Genomic DNA, 24,309 nt, shown 5'->3' on the forward strand with positions numbered 1-24,309 from the left:
CCGCACACACGCTTAGACTGTGAGCCCTGTGTGGGACAGGGACTGTGTCCAACCTGATTATCTTAGAGCTTCCCCAGAGCTTAGTACAACACTTAGTAAATGCCATTATTATTATCATCATTATTATTAGAGCAATTTGGGCGGGGACTAAGCCATGAAATTTAATCCTGGAAATAGCAAGTTATAATCCGAATAGAGACCCAGGAATTTCCTTACATGTGTGATTCAGCCCATAGGCAAGAGCAAGCTATAGCTGCTACATTTGTCAGGGCCTACGATCCCATTTGGAATGAGTAGTTGCAAAACAGTAGTAATAGTATTTATTAATCACCAACTGTTCCGAATGCTGGGGAAAAAAAAACAAACCTGGGCGAGAATTAGGCACAGTCAGTACCAGCGGGGGTTACCAGTGGGATGGGAGGTTGAGGCTGTGCACTGCCAGTCATGGTGTTCTTCCTGCTGGCACAGGGTCCCAAGATGGCACAGGACGGGGGATGGTGAACGTCCCCACCCATGTAACTCAGCGGTCCAGTCGGGCGGGAAGCCGAGGTTGGACACCACCATGGTTTTGTAGACCTTCAGCCTGACTTGGTTCTTAATACCCTATTGCAGCCACACCATTTCACTATGCCAAAAACCAGGCCGGTTTATTTAGTCCTGATTCTATTTCAGCTAACCATGCTTTGTTAGACTGTATACTGTCGAGGCAGCAGAATTCTGTGACAGCATTTCATTTGGCTCTGTTTTTGAAAACCTTTGGTTGTATGTAATGTTTCCCAGGTGTAGGCTGCTAATAATAATAATAATAATAATAATGATAATAATTACGGTACTTATTAAGTGCTTACTGTGTGACAAGCACAGTTTTAAGAGCTTGGGTAGATACAAGTTAATCAGGTTGGACACATCCCCGGTCCCACATGGGACTCATACTCGTATCCCCATTTTTACAGATGAGGTAGCACTTATGTCCACATCTGTCACTGATTTATTTCTATTCATGTCTGTCTCCCCCTCTGGACTGGAAGCTTGTTGTGGGGCAGGGAATGTATCTATTATACTGTTGGATTGTACTCTCCCAAGCACTTAGTACAGTGCTCGGCGTGCAGTAAGCACTCAATAAATACAATTGAACGAATGACGTGAGGCACAGAGAAGTGAAGCGACTTGCCCAAGGTCACACAGCAGACAGGTGGCAGAGCTGGGATTAGAACCCAGGTCCTTCTGACTCCCAGGCCTGTGCTTTATCCAATAAGCCACACTGCTTCTCTTTGATTTTCTTCCAATTTATTGCCAGTCCATAGACCTGTGCCAAAACTGCAAATGATCACCCTCTGTGACTAGATTGAAGCCCAGCCAGCCTTTCCATCAACTAATCAACACTACACCCAGTAAGCACTTAAAAAATGCTAAGCACTTGGAAGTGTGCAATAGCTGTAGGGAGGAGAACTTTTCCTGGAGGTGATTATGGTCTAGCCCTTTGGCCACCATGGAAGCTTGCAGCCAATTATTTATCCCAGGCTTGCAGGGGAGTCAGGCAGTAGTCCTTGGCAGAAAAAAGGGATAAAACTTGGAAATGCTTGCTCAGTCAGGCAGCTGTCTTGATGCTAGGGTTCCCGGAGAGGGTTTGGAGGTGGAACTAATGCAGTGTGCCTCCCGCCTATGTACTTTAGATAGCTGACAAAGTACCAAACTCCCCAGTGCTAAGAAACAAAGTGCTGAACAGTTTGAAAACTACTCAAGTAGATGATCCCTCAAAATCCCTTTTAGTTTAAAGAAGTACTTCATCTACACTGGGTGAGTATCCAAAGTTTGTGTTGGCTTGGAACCACCTTATAACAATAATAATATTGGTATTTAAGTGCCTACTTTGTGCCAGGCACTGTACTAAGTGCTGGGGTGGGTACAAGCAAATCGGGTTGGACAGTCCCTTTCCCTCATGGGGCTCACAGTCTTAATCCACATTTTACAGATGAGGGAACTGAATCCCAGAGAAATGAAGTGACTTGCCCAAGGTCACACATCAGACTAGCAGCAGAGCCAGAACCTTCTGGCTCTCAGGCCTATGCTCTGTCCATTATGCCATACTGCTTCTCTTAGATACCTCTCGGTCATCAGATATTATTGGTGACTTTGAATTACTTACTTCAGGAGGTAGGCACCATCAGGGGCTCCTGACCAGACTGATTCCTGGATTGGGTAAGGGGACTTGAATTTGGGGGAGTTAAAATAGGATCAGGGCAGGGCCTAGTGAGGATGAGGATGAAAATGCAGGAAAGAGAGCGGAGGTCAGACAGAGGCCGGAAAGATTTTGGGGGAATCAGACAGTGGCATTTATTGAACATTTACTTTGTGCAGAACACTGTACTAAGAGCGGGGGAGAGTACAATATAATGGTTTGTAGACACATTCCGTGCCCACAGCTTAGAACTTAGAGTTTAGAGGGGGAAGTGAGAGAATGGACAAGAAAAAGGAAGTGATAGAGAAGAGGACAGGACAAAAAGATTAGAGAAATAGAGGGGAACAAGGAAGGGAGAGAGGGACCGAAAGGACAATGGGGTGGAAGAAACAAAAAGAAATTTAACTCAGTCCTGTTTGCTATGACTGCCCAGACTGTCGCCTTCTAGTGTGCAACAGGTAGCATCACTTACTCCAGTCCAGGTAACAATGGAGATGCTGGTTTTCATGGTGCAGGTGGCAGCATTTTTTGTCCATGACACTTCCAAGGCCATTTCTTAGTGGTTTCTTACTGGTTGCATTGGAAAGCTTCCAGAGATAACCTAGTAAGGCCCAGGTTGGTCTTAGCATGGCAACAACTGCAATTGTCACAGCTGCTGAAGAGGTGGAGGGAGGAGGGCCCTGGGCTGCCTCTTCTCCACTCCTCCCACTCCCTGTTGCTGGGTTGATCCCAGAGTGGGATCTCGAAGGTCATGTGCAGAGTTTTACTGAATTTGGGATGGAACCTCTGAGAGCGTAACTGTCCCGCCTATTCTGATTACATTCGGTTTGGGGACCCCTGAAAAGTTGGGCAGTTCCAGGCCTCTGATTTTCCAGTTGCCTATGGGATCAGGATCTCCTCCAGGACTTCCCCAAGTTCAGTAGAGTCCACCTCTCCTGAATCCCACAAGGCCACCTTGTAGTCTGGGGGCTTCCTGGAGTACCTCTCGGTTGCCATATCATTTAGGGGTGATGGGGTTACCCAGAGGTTGCTGAAGTCCCAACCTGTCAGGAACTTGCACCCCCAGAATAACGGCAAAAATCAGATGGTAGAATTCCGTCATGATGTTTTCTCTCCAGTTCCATTGGACAGCTTCCAGCGGATTAGCACTTAAGCATTAGGTTTGTCCTGGGTGGAAACAAGACACAAACAATATTTTCAGAAGAATTATTGTTAGTATTATAGCAAGGAAAACTTGTTCTTTCCAAATATTACAGTTTCATATAGGCATTTTCAGTGGGGGCTCCATCAGTGCTGGAGTTGATGAAGATGGTGTCACAGGAGTGGGCTGCAATTTGTTTTCGATATGAACTCAGAACACACCCTTTGATTTAGAAATCCCTCCTTCCACATGCAGTTAATGTGGATCTACCTTGCTATAAACCTGGGAGTTATGTATCTGCACCCTGCTGCACTTCATTACCTGCATTGGAATCTTACTCATATTTCATAGGGTCTTACAATTTGAATGTATCTACCCAAGGCAAGGACGGTGGAGGGGGAGAGGGAGAGGAATAGTATGAGAGTCCAGGTAGTCCTTCACCTGCCAAGTCTCATTTTGAGTTCTGTTATTTCTCCTGAAGCAACTGGCCATATTTCAGACTTTCAGTACATTCCTGGGATTTATGCTGAAGAGAAAATGTATTGAATTGAATATGGAAGACAGAAACCTGCACCCCATAGCTTAATTGTCATTTTCCTCCAGGAAACCTTCCCTGATATTACTCTCACTTCTTCACCCTATTTTCCTATTCTTCTGCATTACCTAGGCACTTGAACCCATAGCCCTTAAGCACTTTGATGCTCACCCCATCCCTAGAGCACTTCTGTACATATCCATGCTCAATTGCTCTCCCTGGTTGCAATTTATTTTGTTTTCATCTCCCCAACTAGATTGTAAGCTTGAGAGCAGGGATCGTGTCTACCAACCCTATTGTATTATACTCTCATTAATTCATTCAGTCATATTTATTGAGCGCTTACTGTGTGCAGAGCACTGTACTGAGCACTTGGGAAGTACAAGTTGGCAACATATGGAGATGGTCCCTACCCAACAGCGGGCTCACAGTCTAGAAGGGGCAGACAGACAACAAAACAAAACACGTAGACAAGTGTCAAAACCATCAGAATGAATAGAATTATAGCTGTATACACATCATTAATAAAATAGAGTAGTAAATATGTACAAGTAAAATAGAGTAATAAATATGTACAAATATATAAAAGTGCTGTAGGTGGGGGGGGTGATGGAGAGGTGAGGAGGAGAGGAAAAGGGGGGCTCAGTCTGGGAAGGTCTCCTGGAGGACGTGAACTCTCAGTAGGACTTTGAAGGGAGGAAGAGAGCTAGTTTGGCGGATGTGTGGAGGGATGGCATTCCAGGCCAGGGGAAGGACGTGGGCTGGGGGTCGAAGGCGGGACAGTCGAGAACGAGGCACAGGGAGGAGGTTAGCGGCAGAGGAGCGGAGGGTGCGGGCTGGGCTGTAGAAGGAGAGACGAGAGGTGAGGTAGGAGGGGGCGAGGTGATGGAGAGCCTTGAAGCCATGGGGGCCCAGTCCTACTGTCCTCTCAACCAGCTCCCTGCAGTAGGAGGTATGTAGCTTATAGAGATCAGGCTGAATGGGAAAAGAAGGCCCATAGTGCCTGGACCCCTGTAGCCAGTCCCTGCCAGTTTCTTTCTTCCTGAAAGTTTCCTGGGGAGCTCATTATGGGCAGGAAATGTGTTTGCTGATTCTGTTGTATTGTACTCTTCCAAGCACTTAGTACAGTGTTCTGCATATAGTAAGTACTCAATAAATGCCTGTGATTGATTGACAGCTCTTCACAGCTTCTCTGTTGATTCTTGGGAGAAAAGCACAATATATATTGGTTTGAAAAAGCAATAACCTTGCTTGATAATAAAGTGTGTGAGCTGTCTTTAAAGCTAATGACACTTAAAAGTACATTTCTTCTATTTTTAAAATTAGCTTGTCCAATCTTGTTCTCCTTTTTTACTCACTTGCAAACACACAATACAGTGATCTGCACACAGTAAGCTGTCAATAATTGCCAGTGATTGACTGATTGCTCAGAAGTCTTGCATTCCAAAAGAGCTTGTCACCATCTGCAGGCAGAGAGACAGTGTTGCCTAGTGGATAGAGTAGGGGTCTGGGAGTCAGGAGGACCTGAGTTCCAATCCTGACTCATTCATTCATTCATTCAATCGTATTTATTGAGCACTTACTGTGTGCAGAGCACTGTACTAAGCACTTGGAAAGTACAGTACAGCAATGAAGAGAGACAATCCCTGCCCACAGCAGGCTTACAGTCTGGTGGGGGGGTGGTGGGGGGGTTGCTGCCAGACATCAATACAAGTAAACAGGCATCAATATAAATAAATAGAATTATAGATACATACATATCTATAAATAGAATAGATCTATATATAGAATAGAATAGATCTATAAATAAATAGAATTATTTATATATTATTTATATTTATTTATAATTATTATATATTATTTATATATTATATATATATAAGTGCTATGGGGCGGGGGGTGGGGAAGAGCAAAGGGAGTGAGTCCAGGTGACGTGGAAGGGGGGAGCTGAGGAAAAGGAGGTTTAGTCTGGGAAGGCCACTTGGAGGAGGTGTGCCTTCAGTAGGGCTTCAAAGTGGGGGAAGAATGATTGCTTGGCAAGAGAGATTTGAGGAGGGAGAGCATTCCAGACCAGAGGTAGGATGTGGGCCAGGGGTCAGCGGCGAGACAGGCGAGATTGAGGCATTGTGAGAAGGTTAGCACCAGAGGAGCTGAATGTGTGGGCTGGGAGAAGAAGGAAAGAAGGGACTCCATCACTTGTCTGCTAAGTGACCTTGGGCAAGCCACTTCACTTCTCTGTGCCTCAGTTCCCTCATCTGTAAAATAAGTACTAAGTCTTTGGGACCTGAACTGTGTCCAACCTGATAAGCTTTTATCTACCCCAGTGCTTAGTACAGAACCTGGCACATAGTAAGAGTTTAACAAATACCATAAAAAAAGTCTGCATTACTAGTAGCTTCCCTTAAGTTAAGATGTTGTGCTCTGCCAACTTCTATTTGGTAGTTTATTGCAAAGCATTCTGGCATGATAAGCACAGATCACAGGAAGTTGAGGATTGCCACAGAGTAGATTTTTTTTATTTTTGGTCTGAATTACCCTATGGGGTTGTATACATGGAGCAAATCAACCAGATAATTGCCCCATCTTCCTATTCACTTGGACTTTACTAACCCCGTTTGTGTTTCCATTTAGATGTCCCCATCTACAGATAACACAATTGAAGGTGGAAGTTTTAGGTGTGTGTGGGTGTAGCTGAAAAGACCATTAATTGACCAATCCATTCCATACTTTGTCACACTGATGTGTTTGCCACGTCCATTGTTTTCTAGTGTGCCTATTGATATCCCAATCTTCCTGAAGCCTTTGATTGGGGAGGACAACCTCCTCCTAGTTGCCAGGTCATGTGCTACTGTCATTTGCTGTAGTCTCTTACTGTACCATATTATTTTCAATTGTCCTTCACTATATATTTAACGTTTAAAAATTAGGGTTTGTGTAAGCCCCATTTCAGTTCACTATGCAGCACCTACTTGGGCATCTTGCTATGGTTTTTTCCCCCCTTCCACGTCCCACCCAGCTGAACTACGTTCCAGTAATCATTGCCTTGGTGCTGGTAGGCTGGCTGTGTTCCAGGCCCTTGTGGTAGGTGATTCTGCCTTGCTTTGTGTGTTGTAATTGAACCCAGGCTACGGGAGTCCCTCCTGGGTCAGTTCTTCTCAAAACTTTTAAAGTGCCTTTCAACATTGATTCACTGAAGAAACCTCTCTGCCCATTCATACTATTGCCTCAAGTCGGTTTGTGGCCTGACATTCATTTATTCATTCAATCGTATTTATTGAGCGCTTACTGTGTGCAGAGCACTGTACTAAGCGCTTGGGAAGTACAAGTTGGCAACATATAGAGACGGTCCCTACCCAACAGCGGGCTCACAGTCTAGAAGGGGGAGACAGACAACAAAACAAAACATATTAACAAAATAAAATAAATAGAATAGTAAATATGTACAAGACAGAAAACCATACCATTGGCGCCCATTAAAGGGTGGCTTAGATCATAAACATGGGAATCATAAGTAGTCACCTGCTCCTGCCTGAGTCACTTTTCCAGAATGAACATCAAAGTTAAAGAAGTTTGGAAGGCAAATGACAGCCACCTTGATAAGCATTTCTTGTTTGTACCTCCTTCCTGGCTGCTAAACACTTATGTGGTGGAAACATGTTCCTCCACGGCTTCTGAAACAGGAAGCTTCTTTGCATTTACTTGGAAGCCAGGGTGGCTGCCCCAGCACCCCAAAGTTTGAGAGGACTCATTCTTTGTGGGAAGAGGTCCCAATCAATAGTATTTATTGAGCAAGCCTAGGTAGAGCATTGTACAAAGCACTTGGGAAAGTGATAGACCCGGCCCCTGCCCTCAAGTAGCTTCCATTTTAGATGGCATTATTATTCCCACGGCATTATTTACAAATAGAGGAGTAGGAGGCAGGGAAAACAAAGCTAGAACTAGTTGTATTCATTGTCAGTCAGATTTGAGTGCTCACTGTGTGCAGAGCACTGTACTAAGCACTTAGGAGAGTGCAATATAACAATAAACAGACACATTCCCTGCCCACAATGAGCTTATAGTCTAGATGGTTGTAGTAAGAGTATGAAAAGATAAATACATCAGTCAATGGTATTTAATAATAATAATGATGGCATTTATTAAACGCTTACTATGTGCAAAGCATTGTTCTAAGTGCTGGGCAGGTTACAAGGTGATTGGGTTGTCCCACGTGGGGCTCACAGTCTTAATCCCCATTTTACAGATGAGGTAATTGAGGCACAGAGAAGTTAAGTGACTTGCCCAAAGTCACACAGCTGACAAGTGGCGGAGTCAGGATTTGAACCCATGACCTCTGACTCCAAAGCCTGTGTTCTTTCCACTGAGCCATGCTGCTTCTGTTTATTGAGTGCTTACTATGTGCAGAGTACCGTACTAAGCGCTTGGGAGAATACATGAAAAAACAAGTGGTTTAGTTCAGTCAATCAATATATATAAGTTCTAAGGATGGGGTTAGAATGGCCTAGTGGAAAGAGCATCGGCCTGGGAGTCAGACGACCTGGGTTCTAATTATGGCTCTGCCTCTTGTCTGCTGCATGTGACCTTGGGAAAGTCACTTTTTGCGGATTGATTCCTCTCCTGTAAAATAGGGATTAAATCCTACATCCTCCTATGCAGACTGTGAGCTCCAGATGGTCAGGATCTGTGCCCAAACTGATTATCTTGGAAATACCCCAGTGCTTAGTTCAATGCATGGCACGTAGTAACCACTTAACAAGTACCATAATTGTTATCATAACCACAATTACTAAGGGTGGAGGTTGGATTGAAATGACTGATAAGGAGGAGGTTAATCTGGAAGTGCCTCCTGGAGTAGGTAGGTTTTCACCTTCCTCCTTTGGTTTAGTGGATTTGGGATGGGAGAAGGTGTGAGGAAGTAGTCCAAAGCTGGAATAGTAAGGTGGTGATCTTGAGCAGATCTGGGCTGGGGAGTGGTCAGTGAAGGCAGGGATTGTCTCTCTCTCTTGCTGAATTGTACTTTCCAAGCACTTAGTACAGTGCTCTGTACACAGTAAGCACTCAATAAATTCGATTGAATGAATGAAGCTGATGGTTAAGGATTCCAGCTTGATTGGGAGGGAATTGAGTGAGGAAGGGTTATTAGCTTTTGTGTTTGAGTGTGGGGGCAAAGTTGGGGAGGGCTGGATCATAAAAGGAGTGAGGTGTTGGGGGTGGGGCTTTGAGACAACCAGGGAGGAAAAGAGGGGGAGAGGAAGGAAAAAAGGGAGTTTGAGGGATGGGGAAGGAATTAGAAGGGGGGAAGGGAGCTAGAGAAGAGGTAAGGGAATGAAGTTGGTGCCTCTGTAGGTAGTCTTTTGAGTAATGAAGAGGCATGCTAAATGATGTTATAGAACGATGGACCTGCTCATCAGGTTGTAGCATAGTCTGAAGAGGGGACGGACTGGTAACCACAAGGCCAGTTAGTAATCAAGACAGGAAATGAAGGGAACATGAACCGTGTTGGGGTTCATTTGTGTGGAGAGAAAGGGACAGATCCAGGAAATATTGTAAAGGACAAAGTGGCAGAATTAAGTGGCAGACTGAATTTGAGAATTAAAAGGTAACAACGAGCTGAAGGTGACCACAAGTCTGTGGGCTTCTAATGCTTGTAGATTGGTGGTGCTGTCTATGATGATGAAGAAGTTAGAATGGAGGAAATGGTTTAAGAGGGAAGATGTTTAATTTTATCCATGTTGAAATTGAGATGTGGTGCTTGGCACATAGTAAGCACTTACCAAATACCATCATCATTATTATTATGTATTAGAGGCAAAAAGCTTAGTACAGTGCTCTGCATACAGTATTAATAGTAATTATAGTACATGTTAAGCATTTACTATGTGCCAAGCACTGTACTGAGCACTGGAGTAGATACAAGATAACCGGGATGGATGCAATCCCTGTCCCACATGGGCTTACAGTTTAATTAGGAGGAAATAGGAGTTAAGCCCCGTTTTACAGATGAGGAAATGGAGGCACAGAGAAGTTAGGTGGCTGGCCCAAGGTCACAAGCAGACAAGTGACCCCCAGGTGTGCTCTTTCTACTAGGCCACACTGCTTCTTAGTAAGCGCTCAGTAAATTCCATTGATTGAAGAGGAAATGCAAGATTGTAGAGCAGGAATGAGTTTGGGGCTAGTGATGTAGATCTGGGATCAACATCTGACCCATAATCACTCTCCCCACCTTTAAAACTTTATTAAAAGCACATCTCTTCCCAGAAGCCTTCCCCAACTAAGCCCTCATCTCCTCTTCTCCCACTGCCTTCTGTGTCACCCTTACATTTGCATATAGCTTTAATTCTATTTGTTCTGATGACTTTGACACCTTTCTACATGTTTTGTTTTGTCATCTGTCTCCCTCTTCTAGACGGTGAGCCTGTTGTTGGGTAGGAACCATCTCTATAGGTTGCCAACTTGTACTTCCCAAGTGTTTAGTACAGTGCTCTGCACACTGCTCTGCTCAATAAATACGATTGAATGAATGAATGAATTTGGGTTTGCACCCTTTACTCACCCCACCCTCAGCACCACAGCACCGTATGTACTGCACACAGTTAAGCGCTCAGTAAATACGATTGACTGATCTTGGTGTCGGTCACAAAGAGTTGGTACCTGAAACCATATGAACAGATGAGCTCCCCAAAAAAGTGAGTGACAGAGACAAGAGCAGGAAACCCAGAGCAGAGACTTGTGGGACACCTACTGATAGGGATTGAGAAGTGATAGAAAAACCAGCGGTGGAGACTGAGAAGGAACAGTCAGAGAGGCAGGAAAAGAACCAGGTTAACAAAACCATGGTCAGATAGTGTTTTGAGGAGAAGGCGGTGGTCATTGGTGTCAAATGTTATTGAGAGGTTATGGGGGATTAGGATATAGTAGTGCCTATTAGACTCAGCTAAGCGGACGTAATTGGTTACCTTGATGAGTGCGTGGTTTCATGGGAGTGAAGGGGGTGGAAACTAGATTGCAATGGGCCAAGAAGAGAGCTGATAGGGAGGAATTATAATAGTTGTGGTATTTGTTCACTGTGGGCTCACTATGTGCTAAGCACTGAGGTCGATACAACATAATCAGGTCAGACACAGTCCCTATCCCACATGGACTCACTAGAGTAAGGTGGAAATAGCATGACCTAGTAGAAAAGATCATAGGCCTGGGAGTCAGAGGATCCAAATTCTAATCCCCCTCGCCACTTGTCTGCTGTGTGATCTTGGGCAAGTCGCTTCACTTTTCTGGGCCTCAGTTTCCTCATCTGCAAAATTTTCTCCCTCCTAGATTGTGATCCCCGTGTGAGACCTGATTATCTTGTATCTACCCCAGTGTTCAGTACAGTGCTTGGCACATAGTAAGCACTTAACAATAGACACAATTATTATTATTTAAGAGGGAGGGAGAACAGGTATTGAATACCCGTTTTACAGATGAGGAAATTGAGGCCCAGAGAAGTGAAGTGATTACTCAGGGTCATATAGCAGGAAAGTGCTGGAGCTGGGATTAGAACCCAAGTCCCCAGACTCCTAGGTCCGTGCCTTTTCCTCTGGGCCATGCTGTAGTGACGGTAGTGAATGTATGCAGTTGATTAATAGAGTTTGGACAAAACGGGAACTAAGGACTTTGGATGTCCCTCTACCACCCAGAATGTTCCTGACATAACTCTGGAAGCTCTCAGAATATACTGGAAGCATTGAGTCTCTCCTCCTTCACTTCCTCTTCACAACCGCCAATAGGGGAACACAATACTGAATTTTGCTGAGGGGCCTGTGTGAAACTTTTCAACTGCTCTCTTGTCCACCACCTATTGCCAAGATCTTCTTTTGAAATGTGGTGTTGGAGAAGGCTTTTGTGAATACCATGGACTGCCCGAAAAACAAACAAATGGATTTCGGAGCAAATTTAATCGAAGTGGTCTTTTGAAGGCCAAATGACTCAATTTAGATTAGCATATTTTGGACACATAATCAGGAGGACAAATTCTTTGGAGAAGACACTAATGCTAGGAAAAGTCCAGGGAAAACGTGGAAGAGGCAGACCAGCAGCTAGATGGATAGAGCCCATAACGATAACGGAAGAACCGTTAGAAAGGTTGCGGATTATGGCAGAGGACAGGATGTTCTGGAGAAAGTATATCCATGGAGTTGCTATAAATCGGAAATGACTTGAAGGCATTTGATAGTAATAATATTGCCAGGAAACCTCAAGCACTTCATGGGCCTGGCCTCATTCATACACTGTCCCTGTGAGTTTGATGGCCAGATGGTGATGGTGATACGACAGATCACCAAGAAGTTCAGTCATTGGTCTTGATCCTCAGTAGGTGGAGGAATAGCTGTTGGATAGAGTCTAGGGGATGGGAATATCAACTTTAACTCGTGCAGTTGTGAGGACCCTAAGGAAGGAAAGGCTGTTGGTGAAACTCTCAGTAAATATAAAAGTACCGTGTAACTTTTTTTATAGTATTTTTGAAGGGCTTACTATGTGCTAGGCACTGTAATAAGCACTGGGGTAGATACAAGGTAATCAGGTTGGACACAGTCCATGTCCCACATGGGACTCACATCATAATCCCCATTTTACGGATGAGGTAACTGAGGCATAGAGAAATGAAGTGATTTCCCCAAGGTCGCACAGCAGTCAAGTGGCAGAGCCGGGACAAGAGCCCAGGTCCTTCTGACTCCCAGGCCTGTGCTCTATCCACAAGGCCACGCTGCTTCTCTAAATGTACATGCCATTAAGTAATAATCTCATCTGACTTCCTGCTCTGTGAAATGGGCTTAATGATACTCTACACCTCGGACATTCCAGGGGATCTGTGGCCTAAAAGAGTGCTTGCTGAGTAGTTTGAGATTATGAAATAAAGGAATCTTCAAAACTGCCAAGTATTGTTTGTATTCATGTTAATGAATTTAGTATAGTAAAGAAACAAACCATATAACCTTACCTAGGAAGATTCCCCAGTTGTTTGGGCAAGGCAGTTTCTGTCTTCCAAAGATACACTTCCCTTCTCAGCTTCTTTTTAAACTGTGCTGGATTCAAAGGGTCCACGATGGCAACACTAAGAGCCAATGACCACAGTGTCCATATTAAATCAACAGCAGCCCCAAATTTAGTCTGAGGTAAACACTGCTGCAAAGAGCTCATTATAGAAACACCATAAAAGTTTTCTTTTGAGAAGAACTGAAATCGTCAAGACATTTAATATTCAATCTTGGACCATTTGGGATGCCTTCCCAGGAGCTGAGGGTTTTGCCCATGCTTTCTTTTCGTTTCATCTTATATCAAAGCTGCCCACAGCTTAACCATTGAGAATGGACTACTTAAAGACCAGCTGTCTGTGCTTAACTTCTATGATCAGACAGATTAAATTGAAGAACATATGCTGGTGAAGTAGAGTAAGGTGGTGCCTCAAATAATACGGAGGAGGAAAACTAGCATTAAAATGTATCTTCTTTCAAGTCAAACTTCTAATCTTGTGTCACTGAGAGATCAAAAAATTGGAAGTTGTGAGGTCCACTTTTAGCATCATTTTCTCTCTGTTTCCTTAATGTGGGCCTCTAGAAAATTTTGAGGAAAATCAGAGTTTCTGTGGTTACTGAAATAATATGGGGTATGGGGGCAGGGAATGGTTGTTTGCTTTTATTTCCTTGGCATTAGGGAGGCAGAGGTGTGATCCCAGGTAATGGTTGGTTCCTTGGGAACTTGTAACAAGAAAGAGATTAAGTTTTTTTGGTATGCCTATCTGCCTGTTTTTCTGGAAAGTCAAATGTGATTGGGACTTAAACTTTACTATCATGCAGTTTTGAAGCTAGATACACATATCTTCACAGGGATTCATGGGAGAGGGGCACATGGTAGCAGCAGACTTGAGCCAAGTGTGAGGTGAATGGAGATAGAGCTCTTTGGTGGACCTTGGTTATTACTGTTATTTGCTGTGGATGTAGTTAATTGCAGCAATACAAGTGATGCACCATCAACACCTTGAAGATCCCCATGACATGATAAAAGGGATAGGGATGCTTATTGAAGTGTGTCTCCTGGAATATGGAGCAAGTTAGAGAACACGTGTGACAAGGGATGGAGTGCCAAGGCTGAAAAATAAGGCAATGTGGATCGAAACCAGGCCCCAGGGCTTCTCCCCAGGCTTGAAGCAGCATGGCCTAGTGGAAGGAATGTGGGCCTGGGAGTCAGAGTCCCTGGGTTCTAATCCTACTGTGTAACCTTGAGTAAGTCACTTAAATTCTCTTTGCCTCAGTTTCCATGTCTGTAAAATGGGGATTAAATCCTCCTCCCTCTGATTTAGACTGTGAGCCCCATTTGGGACACAGTCCCACTGGATTATCTTGTACAGTGTCTGTCACAGAGTAAGTACTCAAGTACCGTAATTTTTACTGAGGGGTACATGAACACTTAGTAGTCTTAGCAGTCACACACAGGGCTATTAAAAAGTCTCATCATAAGCAGCATTGTCTTTGAACCCAGAGGGCAGATAAACATACATTGATTGGTCAGCACAGTAAGTGCTCAATAAATGTTTGATTGTTTGATCCACATGACATTGTCCCATCCCTCTGCCATTTTATGGCTGTATGGGGCACAGAGTTTGCAAACAATGCATGCTTCAGACATATAATAATAATGATAATAATTTTGGTATTTGTTAAGTGCTTACTATGTGCAAAGCACTGTTCTAAGCGCTGGGGAGGATACAAGGTGATCAGGTTGTCCCATGTGGAGCTCACAGTCTTAATCCCCACTTTACAGATGAGATAACTGAGGCACAGAGAAGTTAAGTGACTTGCCCAAAGTCACACATCTGACAAGCGGCGGAGCCGGGATTAGAACCCACGACCTCTGACTCCAAAGCCTGGGCTGTTTCTACTGAGCCATGCTGCTTCACAAAGTTGGTGCACATGTAAACATTCTCATTTTACAGATGAGGTAACTGGGAAACAGAGAAATGAAGTGACTTGCCCAAGGTCACACAGCAGACAGGCTTTGGAGCCCAGGATTAGAACTTATGTCATCCTGACTCCCAGGCCCATGCTCTATCCACTAGGCCATGCTGCTTCTCAGTTTGGTTTGGCTTTCATTTTTCTGTTTTTATTTTATAGTTTTTGTATAGCATAAAGAGTCTTGTCATGAAATCACTGGACAAAGGTTGGAGGTTATTGAGAGTCCTAAAGCCCACTTTCCTGATCCAGCGATGGAAAAAGATGCATAATCAGCCATGTGAGCAGACGCCAGATGATCTTCTTGGAGCAGGAGGCAAGCAAAAGACAGAGGATAAGGGGAAGGGGATACTGGAATAAAAGTATACAAACCCACAGCAATATGGAGAGCAGTACTGGGCTAAACAGAGGGACAAAACAGTCCTTTGCCTTCGTCCTCCACCGAACATCCCTCACATAATAATAATAATAATGATGGCACTTATTAAGTGCTTACTATGTGCAAAGCACTGTTCTAAGCGCTGGGGAGGTTACAAGATGATCAGGTTGTCCCACATGGGGCTCACAGTCTTCATCCCCATTTTACAGATGAGGGAACTGAGGCACAGAGAAGTTAAGTGACTTGCCCAAAGTCACACAGCTGACAATTGGCGGAGCAGGATTTGAACCCATGACCTCTGACTCCAAAGCCCGGGCTCTTTCCACTGAGCCATGCTGCTTCACAAAGTTGGTGCACATGTAAACATGTATGTGAGTGTGAATGGGTTTGTGGAGCCTTTGTGGGTGTGAGGGAGTGTGTGTGTGTGTGTGTGTGTGTGTGTGTGTGTGTGTGTGTGTGTGTGTGTGTATGAAAGAGAGAAAGTCTTTGAATTTGAGAGTCTGAGGAGATAAGCATATGACAAGATGAGAGATAAAGAGAAATGGTCAGGGAATGTAAAGAAGGGAAATTAAGAAAAAAGAAAGCCCGCTGAGAGACAGGGAGAGAGGTGATAAGCTATAAAACACGATTGAAGAACAGGTTATTCTGCTAGGACCACAAGAAAATGTGATCTATTGTAATTCGTGAAGTATTAGCTTGCTGGGTGGTTCATCTGCTTGCAACCTACCTTCTCTTCTCCACAAATTTATTAGTCAGTCATACTGAGTGCTTACCATGTGCAGAGCATTGTACTGTTTGGGGGAGTATAGTATAACAGAGTTGGTAGGCACGTTCCCTGTCCACAGTAAGCTTACATTCTAACGGAGACAGACATCAATATAAATAAATTATGGTTATGCACCTAAGTGCTGTGGGGCCAAGGTTGGGGTAAATAAGAGGTGCAAACCCAAGTGCAAAGGTGACCAGAAGGGAGTGGGAGAAGAGAAAATGAGAGCTTAGTTGGGGAAGGCCTCTTGGAGGCTATGTGCTTTAATGAGGCTTTGAAGGTGGGGAGAGTGATCATCTGTTGGATATGAAGGAGGAGGGAGTTCTAGGTCAGAGGCAGGATGTGGGCAAGGGGTTGGCAGCAAGGTAGACAAAATCAAGATGCAGTGAATAGGTTGGCATTAGAGAATTAAATTTACTGTTTTCTACCTCCTAGTCACTCTCCTAACCACCCACCCACCTCCTCTACCTACCCACCTCCTCTTAACCACCCTTCACTTTTTTTCACTTACCCATTCTCTCTCCTTTACCAGTCCATTCTGTCCAAAATTATTTTGTACTTATTTTTGGATGATTTCTCCAATGATACTTTTTCTAGTTTTCTCTTTCTAAATGATGTCCTGTCATCCTATTCTCCCACATATTTCCTGTGTTGTCCGGTATCTTCTTTTTTTTTTTTTTTTTTTGAAAAAGGCTCTTCCCCCTTCTTGCAATTTCCTGCTTTGTTTTTGTCTCTTTTGTATTTTGTGCCCTCCCTCCTATTTTCCTCATCTGGCATTTTTTGCCTCCTATTTCCCCTCTTCCCAACCTGTTCATCTCCTCCTCCTCTCTCATTGTTTTCTTCCCCTCTCCTCCTTTATCAACTCTCTCTTTTTTTTTTCTCAGACAGGAGGAACTGGCTCCGTGATAAACACACCAAGATATGCAGTGCAGCTTGAAGCACTTGAGATCCTGAACAGATAACACCACAGCCCTCTGCCCTAACAGGCATAGGTTGGGAGGATTTTGAGGCCTTGTTCTCTGGGCTGAGTGGAGTCATTTTAGGCCTTGAAAGAATTGGCCTCTTAGAGATGTTGATGTGAATAATTGTTTTTCAAGAAGAGGGCTTTGGCAGACCTATTTATTTAAAATGGGAACGAACAGAGGACTTTGGCTTCCAACCGAGACTTGGAGCTTTATGTTGATGCCAGTGCTATTCTCATTGAGTAAGACTTCAGAATCTGGCATGGTGTAGTGATGAATAAGTCTTTATGGAAGAAGATCTCAGAGAATCTCAGATTCATTCCCTTTCTTGGAGGGTCTAGGGAAAAAGAAGGACTAAGGAATGCATGAGGGAAATCCGGCACTATTTATTTTGTTTCAAAGTCATGGGAGTGAGTGCATTAATACCTAATGGATGGATGGATAGATTAAGGAAGCAGAAGGAAATAGCCCACTGTAGGCTAGTCAGATTTCACATCTTGTCCAGCTTTGGGGGTTTTAAAGATGAGACCGTGGTATATATGTTTAATCTCAGTTAAAGTGTATATTGTGTGGTTGGCAGCCTTGTGGAACAGCTACTGATTCTTCTAGTACCAGTCATTCATACATTCATGGCTGAAGTAGTGAAAGAGGCAATATAGTAACTTTCTTCAAACTTGCAACCCAGAATGACCATTTACCAGCCTAACAATACTGGCTCTGATGTCTAAGATAGATCCTGTAGAGTGGGAGGTATCTCTCCTGTGTCCCCTCAGTTGACTCAGAGCCAGCTTTTAGGTTCTGGAGTGCTGAGGAAATGAATGGAATTCCCTGTTCCCTTTAGAGTCGGACATGTGCTTTCCTTTTCTTATGGAAAGGAGCAGGGACATCCACAATCAATCGATGGTATTTCTTGAGAGTTTACCATGTGCAGAGCACTGTACTAAGTGCTTAGGAGAGCACAATACAACAGAATTGGTAAACACATTCCCTGCCCATGAGGAGCTTATAGTCTAGAGGGGGGACAGGCGTTAACATATATTACAGATGGGGAAATGGCAGACCATCAAGGATATGGATGTAAGTGCTGTGGGGCTGAAGGTGGGGTGAAAGGTGGTTCTGTAGACCGTAAGCTCATTGTGGGCAGGGAATGTCTGTTTATTGTTATATTGCACTCTCCCAAACGCTTAGTATGGTGCTCTGCAAACAGTAAATGCTCAATAAATACAATTGAAAGAAATAAAAGATACGGATCCAGGTGCCCAGGCAAGGCAGAAGGGAGAGGGAGAATCTGTTTGGGGTTATTTTGGGACAATACTACAGTTAGGTAAAGGGGATCTCAAAGTAACAGCAGTGTGTGAAGTAGGAAAGAAAACCTATTAGAAATGGGATCTGTTACCGCCACGTATGTCCTGTAGAGAGACACAGAGGTTAACACAGTGACTCAAATAACTGAGCAACGTTTAGAATAGAGGAAACCTCAGTGTTCTTAGTGGGGTGTGGCTTGCAAATCACTTTGGTTTGCAGGTTAATTTTAGGAAGACGTGCCTTTTGCCAGTGTTCTTACTGGCATATAGTTTATGGAAGGATTTATTTTAAACCCTGTGGTTCAAAGGGAGCTGTGTCATTAGGTACTTGGGTGGTTCTGCAGGAGCTTACGAAGCTTCTGGAATTTAAGAAAGCTTAAGCTTTGCCAAGCACAGTGACCGCTATTGCCTCTTTTCAACTGCTGCTGCAACTTCAATAGCTGTGCTGGTGCCATTGTCCCTACCCCTCCCCTCCTTCTCTCCCTCTGCACCCCAGCAACTCGCACCTGCCTGCCCATGCTAGTGGGGGGTTATGGTGCAAAACGGACCTGGGCTGTAATGCCGGCTCTGCCACTTGCTTGCCATGTGACCTTGGACAAGTCATTTCACTTCTCTGTACTTCAGTTTCCTCAACTGTAAAATGGGGATTCAATAACTGTTCTCCCTTCTACTTACACTGGGAACCCCATTTAGGACAGGGACTGTGTCTGACCTGATTAATTTGTACCCACTCCAGTGCTTAAAACAGTGCTTGACATAGTAAGTGCTTAATAAATACCATAGTAATATTGATGATCATAATTTCAAGATATTTTCATTTACATATATATCTATAATTATATGTGCAGCAAAACACTGAGAAAGCATAAAAGTTATCGCTTGTCTGAGACTTAAGCAGATAGTATAGACCTTGGGAATTTGGCCTAGGGAAGTGTAAAGGAATAGCAGCAACGTGTGTATTAAGCAGTGTGGCCTAGTGGAAAGAACATGGGCCTGGGAATCAAAGGACATGGGTTCTAATCCTGACTCTGCCACGTGTATCCTGTGCGACTTTGGGGAAATCACTTAACTTCTCAGTGCCTCAGTTTTCTCATCTGTAAAATGGGGGTGGAATACCTGTTCTCCCTCCCCCTTAGACTGTTATCCCCATGTGGGACAGGGACTGTGCCCAATCTGATTATCTTGTATCTATTCATTCATCCCATTGTATTTGAGTGCTTACTGTGTGCAAAGCACTGTACTAAGCACTTGGGAAAGTGCAGTATAACAACAGACACATTCCCTGCCGGCATCGAGCATCCCAGCACATAGTACAATGCTGGGCACATAGTAAGTGTTTATATATATATATATATATATAATAATTATTATGAATAATTTTATTAATATAAATAATAAGAAAAAATTTCCAAACGTGTCAGCCAGGAAAGCATTCTTCCTTAGGATTCTTTAGCAAGGTGTTAAAAAATATCATTAAGAAATGTTCTTGCCCTTTACTAGTCAAGCTGATTGGTATGATGCCGCTGCCGCTGATTATAGTGTTATGAAGTAAATGATGATCATGATGTTGTTGGCTGGTGGTCTAGAGCAAGGTAGAGAAGGGCTATTATGCCAAAATCGGAAAATAAATTGCTGGAAAAGCTTTTAAATGAGTGCATGTTCAATTTGACAGCCTCTTGAGGAAATGGAACTTGAAACACTGATTATGAAAATGTATAATAACTTCTCTTGTTATGCATAGGGAGCTTTGTAGTGGTTTGGTGCCTCAAAGCAATAGTCATTTTACAGAGAGGTAAACTGAGGCAGAGAGAAGATGAATCAAAGATCACATGGCAAGTCAATTGCAGAGCCAGGGAAAGAAATGGGGATTACTGACTCCTTGTTCCTTAATCAGTAGGCAACACTTCTTATTTTGATTATTAGTAAGCAAGCTCCTTTGGATCCTGGCTTGGCTGGCGTCACAGTTTTTATGGATTTATTTAACTCATTAGTAAAGTGCCTATTACAGGGCAGCTAAGTCCTGTCCAATTAATGCCTGAAGAAAAAAACAGGCAACACGACCCAGATAAACAACCAGAAAAGTTACAGGAATTTAAATAGGGAAATAACCCTGTGGTCACTGAAAACCCTACCCCTCCATCCCCCACCCATCAACACAAATTATTGCAGAGTAACAGAGAGAGTCAAGGGGTCCCAGCCAAATATCCAAGGAGAGAGCTTCATCAGTGGGTCAAAAGCCTGGTATCTGACACCAGTGGAGCAGTGTGGCCTCGTGGATAGATAATGGGCCTGGGAGTCAGAAAGACCTGAGTTCTAATCCCCCCTCCACCTCTTGTCTGCTGTGTGACCTTGGGCAAATCACTTCACTTCTCTGGGCCCCAGTTCCCTCATCTGTAAAATGGGGATTAGTAATAATAACAACTGTGGTATTTGTTAGGTGCTTACTATTTGATGAGCACTATTCTAAGCACTCGGATAGATACAAGGTAATCAGGTTGGTCCCACAAGGGACTCACAGTCTTTACCTCCATTTTACAGATCAGGTAACTGAGGCACTGAGAAGTGAGTGACTTGCCCAAGATCACACAGCAGGCAAGTGGCAGAGTGGGGATTAGAACCCATGTTCTCTGACTCCCAAGTCCACGCTCTTTCCACTAGGCCACACTGTGAGCCTAATGTGGGTCAGGGACTGTGTTCAACCTGATTATCTTGTACCTACCTCAGTGCTTAGTACAGTGCCCGGCACGTAGTAAGTGCTTAACAAGTGCCATAAAAAATGGGAACTGATGGACATCAGCCAGTGACTGTCACTGTTCTTCCAGCAACAAGCACTTCTAATTCTAGGTGTATTTGAATTGTAGAGCTAGGCCCGGCACTCATAGCTGTTTCTGCTGCAAAGAAGAGTCTGTGTGGTTTGTCAACTAGGAGTGTTTTCCCTGCTTCCATGGGTGTAGATTCTAGACATTACCTCTTGTTTCAAGTCACAGGAATATCACCTCAGATTTGAGGTAGTGTGGTCCACTCGAGAGAGCCTGGAGCTAAAGATCTGGACTCCTGATTTCTAATATTGTTTCCGCCACTGTGACTGCATCTGGAAGGGCCTAGGATTTTTTAAAACTAGGACTTTATTGTAGAAGGCTTCAGTTTGGGTTCAAATCTGAGTCCAGCAAACTGAAGGTGACCATATTTAAGGGAGCAAAATATGGGGCAGAGAATTAGGCCCCTAGGGGTGAAGCCAAAAAAGTAGGGAAGGAAGGCTGAGAGAGAGAGGAAGGGAGGTCTTGTCTTATGCCGGCAAGTTGTTTCCAACCCATAGCAACACCTCTCTCCCAAAATGCCCCGCTATCCATCTGCAATCATTCTGGTAGTTTATCCATAGAGTTTTCTTGGTAAAAACATGGAAGTGGTTTACCACTGCCGCCTTCCTCACAGTAAAGTCGAGTCTCCACCCTCGACTCTCTCCCATGCCACCGCTGCCCAGCATGGGTGAGTTTTGACTTGTAGCAGATTGCCTTCCACTCACTAGCCACTGCCCAAGCTAGGAATGGAATGGGTAGGCCTCTGCTTGGCTCCCCCTCCCGTAGCCGAGACTGGTTGAGTACTGGAAATTTTCCAGGTGTGTCCCTGAGAGGGACGGATGGTAAGTAGAGAGTAAGAAATGGAAAGAGAGAAAAGAAATAGACTGAAAGATACCTAGAGGGGAATAATGAAGAGAGAGGCAGAGAAAGAAGGAAAGTGATAGGGAAGTAAAGGTAAAAGGATGATGGGACAGAGAGGGAAAGAAACACAAAATGAGAACAAGACAAAAAGTGTAAGAGAAGCAGAGAGTACGAGGTAAGAGAGTCACACAAGGAGGTAAAGAGACAAAGAGAGGTGATGCCCTCCCTCCTGCCTGGAATTTCCTCCCTCTTCATATCTGACAGACCACCTCTCTCCCCATCTTCAAAGCCCTACTAAAATGATATCTCCTTCTGGAAGCCTTCCCTGACTAATCAACCATCTCCCCGCCTTAGTCTCCCTCCCTTCTGCATCACCTTTGCACCTGGGTCCCTACCCATTAAGCACTTTGATACTCACTCCATCCCCACCCCCACATCACTTATGGACATATGCTTATTCTCTGTTGCTTCCCCTACCTGTATTTTATTATAATGTCTGTTTCCCCAACTAGATTTTAAGGTCCTCGAGGGCAGGGATGACGAGTCTACCAACTGTATTGTACTTTCCTAAGTGTTTAGTACACTCAAGAAATACCATCTATTGATTGATGGTGGACAAGAGAGAGTGCAAGACAGAAACAGGAGGGGAGAGGGAAGAGAGAAAAGGGGATACAGGAGTGTGATGTGCCAGTCAAGTTTTGAGGGTGGATTCCCCGATTTATCATTCATTCATTCAATCATTTATTGAGCACTTACTGTTTGCTCTGCACACAGTACTAAGCGCTTGGGAAGTACAAGTCGGCAACATATAAAGACGGTCCCTACCCAACCACGGGCTCACGGTCTAGAAGGGGGAGACAGACAACAAAACAAAACATGTAGACAGGTGTCAAAATCGTCAGAACAAATAGAATTAAAGCTATATGCACATCATTGACAAAATAAATGGAATAGTAAATACGTACAAGTAAAATAGAGTAATAAATCTGTACAAATGTACATACAAGTGCTGTGGGGAGGGTAAGGAGGTAGGGTGGGGGAGATGGGGAGCAGGAGAGGAAAATGGGGGCTCAGTCTGGGAAGGCCTCCTGGAGGAGGTGAGCTCTCAGTAGAACTTTGAAAGGAGGAAGAGAGCTAGCTTGGCGGACGTGTAGAGGGAGGGCATTCCAGGCCAAGGGAGGGACGTGGGCCGGGGGTCGACGGCGTGACAGGCGAGAATGAGGTACAGTGAGAAGGTTAGTGGCAGAGGAGCGGAGGGTATGGGCTGGGCTATAGAAAAAGAGAAGGGAGGTAAGTAGGAGGGGGCGAGGTGATAAAGAGCCTTGAAGCTGAGAGTGAGTAGTTTTAGGTTGACAGGCAACCACTGGAGATTTTTGAGGAGGGGAGTAACATGCCCAGAGCGTTTCTGCACAAAGATGATCCAGGCAGCAGAGTGAAGTATTGACTGAAGTGGGGAGAGACAGGAGGATGGGAGATCTGAGAGGGGGCTGATGCAGTAATCCAGTCAGGATAGGATGAGAGATTGAACCAGCAAGGTAGCGGTTTGGATGGAGAGGAAAGGGTGGATCTTGGCAATGTTGTGGAGGTGAGATCGGCTATCACTGATGTCCTAATCGCTAAAGCTTTATTATGACCATTGCAGGACTAATGCACCACAAAAATATCCTGGTTGGTTGTTGCTGCCACCCTACGTCTTTTAGATTTAGTCCATTCACCCCAACCCCTGACCACAAAAGCAAGGGAAAGCTTTCAAGGTTCAACTAACCAGTCCTACACCCTACAGGATAGAATCTGTGGTGGGGAGAGAATGCCTATTCCCACAGCCCTCCCTGTAATAGTGAATCTCTCCCAACTAGCAAGTTCACCATACACATGGTACAGGCCCTCCTTCTGGTTCTGAAGAGATAACCGGTATTTACTTGTTAGAGTTTGCAACAGCAGGCTGGAATCTTAAACCAGGTTCATTCATTCTTTCATTCAATTGTATTTATTAAACACTTATGGTGTCCAGAGTACTCTACTAAGCGCTTGAGCACTGTACTAATCTGAGAATAAGTGCAGCTTCTCATTTTTTGCTTCTCTTAACTTAGACTGTAAGTTCATTGTGGGCAGGGAACGTATCTACTAACTTTGTTATATTGCACTCTCCCAAGTGCTTAGTACAGTGCTCTGCACATAGTAACCACTCAACAAATATGATTGATTTTAATCTGGGCTTCCCAACCACCTGAAATACTGCTAACTTTCTGGAGTAATTTCTCTTGTAATCACAATATCCACTGGTCCCTGGTAGTTCACCCTGCTGGCCCATTATCTCCTGGGGAAAAGCCCAACCTTTCCTATCTTTGGGTTGTAAAACTCTTTTTGGGTTCCCACCTTTTTACCCAGTTCCTTCCCTG

The 24,309-nt window shown here is 44.2% G+C and overlaps 1 protein-coding gene and 1 non-coding gene across 2 annotated transcripts in view; one reads left to right on the top strand and one right to left on the bottom strand.

Annotated features, from left to right (window-relative positions):
- OSGIN1 (oxidative stress induced growth inhibitor 1) overlaps positions 1-24,309 on the top strand; it is a 342,694-nt gene that overhangs the window by 62,272 nt on the left and 256,113 nt on the right. The window lies entirely within an intron of this gene.
- LOC119920115 lies at positions 21,748-21,885 on the bottom strand. The gene has a single exon (XR_005447880.1). It is a non-coding gene; the product is annotated as a small nucleolar RNA SNORA7 (small nucleolar RNA).

Source organism: Tachyglossus aculeatus, chromosome X1, assembly GCF_015852505.1.
Source record: "Tachyglossus aculeatus isolate mTacAcu1 chromosome X1, mTacAcu1.pri, whole genome shotgun sequence".
NCBI lineage: Eukaryota > Metazoa > Chordata > Mammalia > Monotremata > Tachyglossidae > Tachyglossus > Tachyglossus aculeatus.